Raw genomic sequence first — 6,000 nt, 5'->3', positions numbered from 1 at the left:
TAGCGACTTTTTTCTACTTTCCTTAAATTAAAGAAGGGGGAAGTGTCACCCTTCCCTTTCTGCGCCGCCCTCTTCTCATCCAATGAGGAAGCTGCGTTTAGGACATCCCTGGGCTTTTATCCATCCTAAATGCTTATTATGGACACACACCGAGAGTGCAGCAGTAGCAAGTTGCTTTTTCAATTAGCGGTGGTGATGGTTTGTGCGGCAACATTAAACACAATCTCCCCCTCTCTCACACACACACTCACTCGCATGTGTATATTCACACATCCATTTCCAATGGTCTCCTTTTCAGAACTTAAGTACAGATTGACATGAAATTAAAATCGGCCTGAGTTCTTCCTCATCCTTTCCTTGAGATGTGTATGCTAGCTAATAGGAGGCAATAATTCCTAGCTGCATGTTATTGCATCGCCCTGCGATTCCAACGCATTTTTAGGAAGAACCCCCTCCCCCTCCCCGGAAAGAAAGCTTGTCTTTTCACAATAACTGCTTGTCAGCCTGACAGACTGTAGCTGTGAACAATATACAATTAAGAGAAGAGAGGGAAGTGTGGGGGAGCCGGGGAAAAGGGAAATCAGAACCATTATGTGCGTGGGGGAAAGCAGGTTGATGATGGTGAAGCCCTTTTCTCCCCCCCCCACCCTAAAAAAAGAGGAGGGGGTAAAAAGAAAGAAAACCAGGAAGCCATTATTAGCACAAGCTATATTGAGCATGCTTGCTCGCCAGACTAGCAGCAGCAGCCCAGCTCGGCTCCCTCGTTCCGCCCAGACATGTGCCTTGCCATTCTCGTTTTAATCAGTCTGCTCGGGATGGCTGCTGATTCATTTTGCAGGATGAACCCCCTGGGAGCCAAGGTGGAAGCCTGAGGCGAGCTGCTGTTGCATCAATGCGCCACTCGACATCAGAGACAAGGCAGGAACCCAGATCCAGTTCAAAATAGCATCTCTGGGTTGTTGTTTTAAAGGAGAAGGGGACAATTTGGGAGGGGGAGATCTGTTTAAGGAAAAGACCCAGCGCTCCCCCAAATAATTAAATAAAACACAATTAGAGAAGAATGGGCGAGGGAGACCTCTCTGATCCTCCTCCTTGTCTCTGAACTCGATGGAATTGCCCATTGCACGCCCCACCTCCTGGCGTTGTCTTTTTATTTGTTTATTTCAAGTCTTTCTTTTCTTCCCTTCCTTCCTTCCTTTCTACCTGATAACTAGTTGGGGGTGGGCTACCTGATTTAGCCGGAGACTTTGATTTGTGGGATTGACAACCTTATTATGCAGCGAGGCTTATTATTGATATTATTCCCTTCTCGGTTGCCATGACCACCTTGTGAGAGACATTCAATTTTCTCTCTTCCATCATCATTATCTATGAGGCCATCTGTTGTGGAAAATGAATTCAGCCTCATTTGCATGACTGATAAGCAATTTTTTTTATCTATTTAACAGAAGGTCATATGCCGGGGATTTGGAGCTGGTGAAGGGAGGGGGGAAAGTGGAGGAGGAGGAGGGGAAACATATCGAGAGAATGTGTGGGAGTGCGTGCATTAGGGGATGTATGTGGAAGTAAAACAGATCCCTTAGGCCTGCTAGCCTTTCGTTCTGAATTTGTCATCCCTGCCAGGGAGACATCACCCCCACCCCTCCTAAGCTTGCACTCTAAAGAGAGAGCAAGAGAGAGAGCTGTTTTTCCTGCAGTCTCCTCGAAGCCCCCCCCCGCCCCCATTTTTAAGCTAGGTATTGGTGGGTGTCTTTTATTTTAATTTTTCTAAATCCCTGGAATATGGGATATTTTTTCAGTATTCAGTGAAGAAAAAAAAAAAGAGCCTTCCCTGGGTCTCCGCGGTATGCTTCAAGTTTTTACTCCTTCAAGTTACAGCGAGCTAAGGCTTATGTTTTTCTTTTGTTTTTCCTTAACCGTGTTGAGATTTCGTATGCTTAACGTATGACGGTAAATGAAGGTTGTGGATTGTGTTCGACTGGGGGTTGATTCTCTGAGCTGGTTCAGAAGACTGGGTATTATTTTGTTTCAGTGGTTGGGTAGCTTAATACCTACGGCGTCCATTGTTTGCTTCCCTCCCCCCTCCAAGTTTTTGCAGCATATCTGCCGCGCTGTCGAAACTGCATGGGACTCTGGAATAGCCTAAAGTAATATGATGGTGAAATCTGTCGTGAATGTATAAAAGCATTAACTTGCATGCACGAAGCATGTTGATATGAAGTTACTGCATGCCGTATGGTACTTGCTTGCTAAGAAAACAATAGAGGCAGAAACTTCACAGATACCCCATAGATGACTTGAACATTACAAATAATTAAAACGAGAACGAAATGCATTTGAACTATGACACTAGGTTCACATTCTAATCTACAACTTATTCTGGATCAGTTTGATTGACTTTGATGGGACTACTCCAGAGTAAATGGACTACAGGTTGTGCCTTTATAACCCAAACTGGTGTTTTAATAACAACGTGACAAAAAGATTGATAATGTACATGTTATGCAACAAGTTAAAATAAAATGTATGCATTTTCCCCATTCTAGAGGTTATTGCAGTATGTGAAAGTTAACCCCTGTTAATTTAATTTTTATTTTCTACAACCTTCAGTGGAGAGTTGGGAATATTGTTTTTAAAATGTCAGATATGCAAAACTGGTGTATGTTATCAATATTGTAACAGTGTGGCATAGCAAATTTATTTGATTTATAGATGAATAGTTAACTATTAATATTAAGCTGATGCTCTTGCTGATCTTATATTTGCTATGAAAAAGATTAAACACCATAGAACAAATTGACTTGCATTTTATTTCCTGTGATACAGTCCTGGAACGCAGTCATAAATATTATAACTCAGACTTTTAATAAGAAATGTAGTTTATTACAAAGACTTGTAGAATCCATACTTAGCCATACTTAGAGAAGACCCTTTGAAATCAATGGGGCTTAAGTTCATCATGACTAACTTAATTCCCATTGAATTCAATGAATCTACTCTAAGTATGGTTAAGGTTGGTTCAAACAATCTAATTATAGATGTTTTGAAAGTCACCCAAATATGCAATGTCAAATTTTGCTAAAATAGCTAGAAGTACAACTTCAATGAAAGATCCCCCTTGTATGTACCTTGAATTCCAAAATGTTTCAATGTAACTTTTGTAAATTTTGATAGGCTGGACTTCAAATGAAAAAAAATCACTCGTCTTCAACTCAAGAACTGACTATATTAAGGAAGCACCATTTAATTCCTTGATTCAGAGAGAGAGAGAGCATTGAGTTTTAACAATCTCTAGTTAACATAACACCTAACATGTAATATTTAAAATACTTAAAGTTTTTCTTCTCTGTATCACTCCCTCTTGCCATACAAACAGTTTAGTTTCTCCATCACTTTTTTTAAAAAAAATTATATATATGTCTTGCCCCTCTTTGGTATCAAATACATTTCATATACTGATTGGATTTTCTCATGGAAAGTAAACTACACAACCTCATTTACATCAATACACTAACTGTCCAATCCTATACATGTCTACTTAGAAGTAAGTCCCATTAAGTTCAGTGGTGCTGGCTCCCAGGTAAATGGGTGTGGGATTGTAGCCTTAATCACAATAAGGCCTCAACAGACTGAGTGAAAAGGTATGAAAAAGTACTAGTTTCATCAATGGACATTGGCTGTGGTATCTTCTTGGGGAATTAACAGCTTGCTTCATGGCAATTTGAGCCATGGTAGCTTTAATAACCCCCCTCCCCCACAGCACCTTTAAGTTGTGAGGAAGTTCCAAGGGCTTGTAAAGTGTGGGTGTAGAAAGATGAAATTTCTTTTTTAAAAACAGTAACAACAATGCCATACGAGATAATACATTTGATTCCTTCTCCCTGCCCCCACAAAAGTTAATTACCAAGCTTGGTTGGATTCCTCCTTGCCACCCTGACATTTGACTGCTGCTAATTCACTGATTAATCTCATTAATGTGATTATGGTGGGATTTGGAGTTGGCTGCCATTGTTCTGCAGACAGTGTTATTCAGCCCAAGTACTTGCCACCTCATTCAGTTTTGCTGTGATTTCCCCCCAAAGGTTGTTTGAGTGAGCTGTATTGTGAAAGCGGCTTCTCCTTTCAGCACCAGGAGCTGTCCGTTGCTGATAGCAATTACTTTGAGCCCTGACTTCCTATTAGTTCACTGGCAAATAGGAAAATAACTCACTTTCATCACCTTAACGACTCTGCCACAGAGAGCAGGTTAAGGACAGAGAAATAGTTCTGTTTTATAGTCATAGACACTATGCATATTCTGGAAGAGGGGAATACTCTTCTGTCCTTAAAGTTTTACTTGCATGCATTTTGCTTAGTCTTTTAAACGCTGGGGTGGTAATACTGTGAGATTTACTTATTCTTTTTCCATTCATATAATTTTAAGATCAGATCATTGGCATTGCAGGCTTTTCTTTCGACAGGGTTGTCTTTCTTCAGATGATCATATTTTATGCAAATATCACTGGTGTCTTCCCTATATGTATGGCGTGTATCACTTTTAACTCTTCACACTTACTTGTGCCTCTTGCCTACATCCAGTTTGCAACTCTATTCCCACCCGCACTTACATTTAAAAAATGTCCCCAGTTGCTAGGATGTGTGTGTATGTGTGTGTGTGTGTCACCCACACGCTTGGATTTAATCTGAGAGCTTTTATTCAAAAGAACATTTCAGATGCAGAGCGAAATAATCAGAGAGATTGTCTTTTCTGAGTTGTCTCTGCTTTTTCATTGTGTAGAGCGAACACTCCATCAGCATCCTGAACTAAGTCTAAAGGAACATTGTTTGAAATACGATGCTTTGCATAGTATCCACACATGATCAACTGAGCTGTCTGCTGTTTGACTTTATTATTTGAAGCTACATTGTTATCAAGAGATGCGGTTACTGCGCATGTGCAGTAACTTTTTCATCCTGTTTTGAATATCCTTTCTATTCTTCAGGAAACGTACCATTATGCTGAAATTTTCAAGGCATGATTAGACTTCATTGTGTTCAGAGTTTTCTCTGAATTCAAGGGAGTTATGGTAGGCAATTAGGTATGCATATTTGTCCCTCCCCACTCCTCAACCCCAGGCAAGTCTATTAAAGATGCAATCCTAAGCACACTTTGAAGAAAATTTGTTTAGAATTGAGTTAAGTGAAGTATGTAATAATGAACTTTAAATAATATGGTCTCCAAGTTCACAATGCGTATGGACGACATTTAAGGTAGCTACTGTTTTGTTTGCTACTCTCTCTAGCAGCATCCTAATGTTGTTGTACAAACTGAAATCCTTACATTGTTGCGGGGAGTAAGTCCCACTGAGTATTACGGGGCTTACTCACAACAGTGAACAGAGTTGCAGTGTTGTTGGACTTGTGAAGAGATGCAGGGACTCACTCAACATTTGGGAGGGGGACGCTATGTATATTGTTTTAGGACGATGTAGAAAGAGGAGAAAGTTAGGGGAAGGACTAAGAATGTATTAGGATAGAGGAATTCATCAAGCTGTTTAATGAAGCCTGCTTCCAACTGGGCATTTTCAGATCCACGTACAGTTCCACCTGGCAGTGGTGACCGTGTCTGGTGTTCTGAGTTGTACTACTCGTGATAGTCTGGTTTTTCAAGTCCAGCCCCTCTCCTCTTCCAGCCAGTCAAAATAAATGAAATGTTATGTTTTCAAGCGTCAGGGTTGAATGAAACAAACTGCGTTAGCCACCTCGTGTGTGTATCAAAGAAAAGGCGTTGCTTTCTTATTATAGTTGCTTAGTGTATGACTTGCATGTGCCCCCCCCCCCCCCAGTTTTCCCCGGTGGATAGCAGGGAAGTACTGAAGAAAAATGTTTGCAAAATGGGGAAAGGAAGCCCAAGTGACATCCAGCAATACCCAGACCGAAGTTTCATTAGTGGATCAGGATGGTAATGTATTGCCACATTTGCCATTGCTCGAACATGCCACAGTTCTGCTGCAGTCATCT

At 40.9% G+C, this 6,000-nt stretch overlaps 1 protein-coding gene across 2 annotated transcripts in view; it reads left to right on the top strand.

The window, feature by feature from the left end:
• Positions 1-808: 808 nt before the first annotated feature.
• Positions 809-6,000, top strand: part of MYT1L (myelin transcription factor 1 like) — a 385,911-nt gene continuing 380,719 nt past the window's right edge. The window contains exon 1 of one of the 2 annotated variants that reach the window (XM_063125114.1): positions 809-860. The gene's annotated coding sequence lies outside the window, so the exon portion shown is untranslated. Of the gene's footprint in view, positions 861-1,747; positions 1,845-6,000 lie in introns of those variants that run through there. The other variant, XM_063125113.1, reaches the window with a different exon arrangement.

The sequence above is a fragment of the Elgaria multicarinata genome, chromosome 4, assembly GCF_023053635.1.
Source record: "Elgaria multicarinata webbii isolate HBS135686 ecotype San Diego chromosome 4, rElgMul1.1.pri, whole genome shotgun sequence".
Lineage (NCBI taxonomy): Eukaryota > Metazoa > Chordata > Lepidosauria > Squamata > Anguidae > Elgaria > Elgaria multicarinata.
This window is presented reverse-complemented; position numbering and strand designations above follow the sequence as displayed.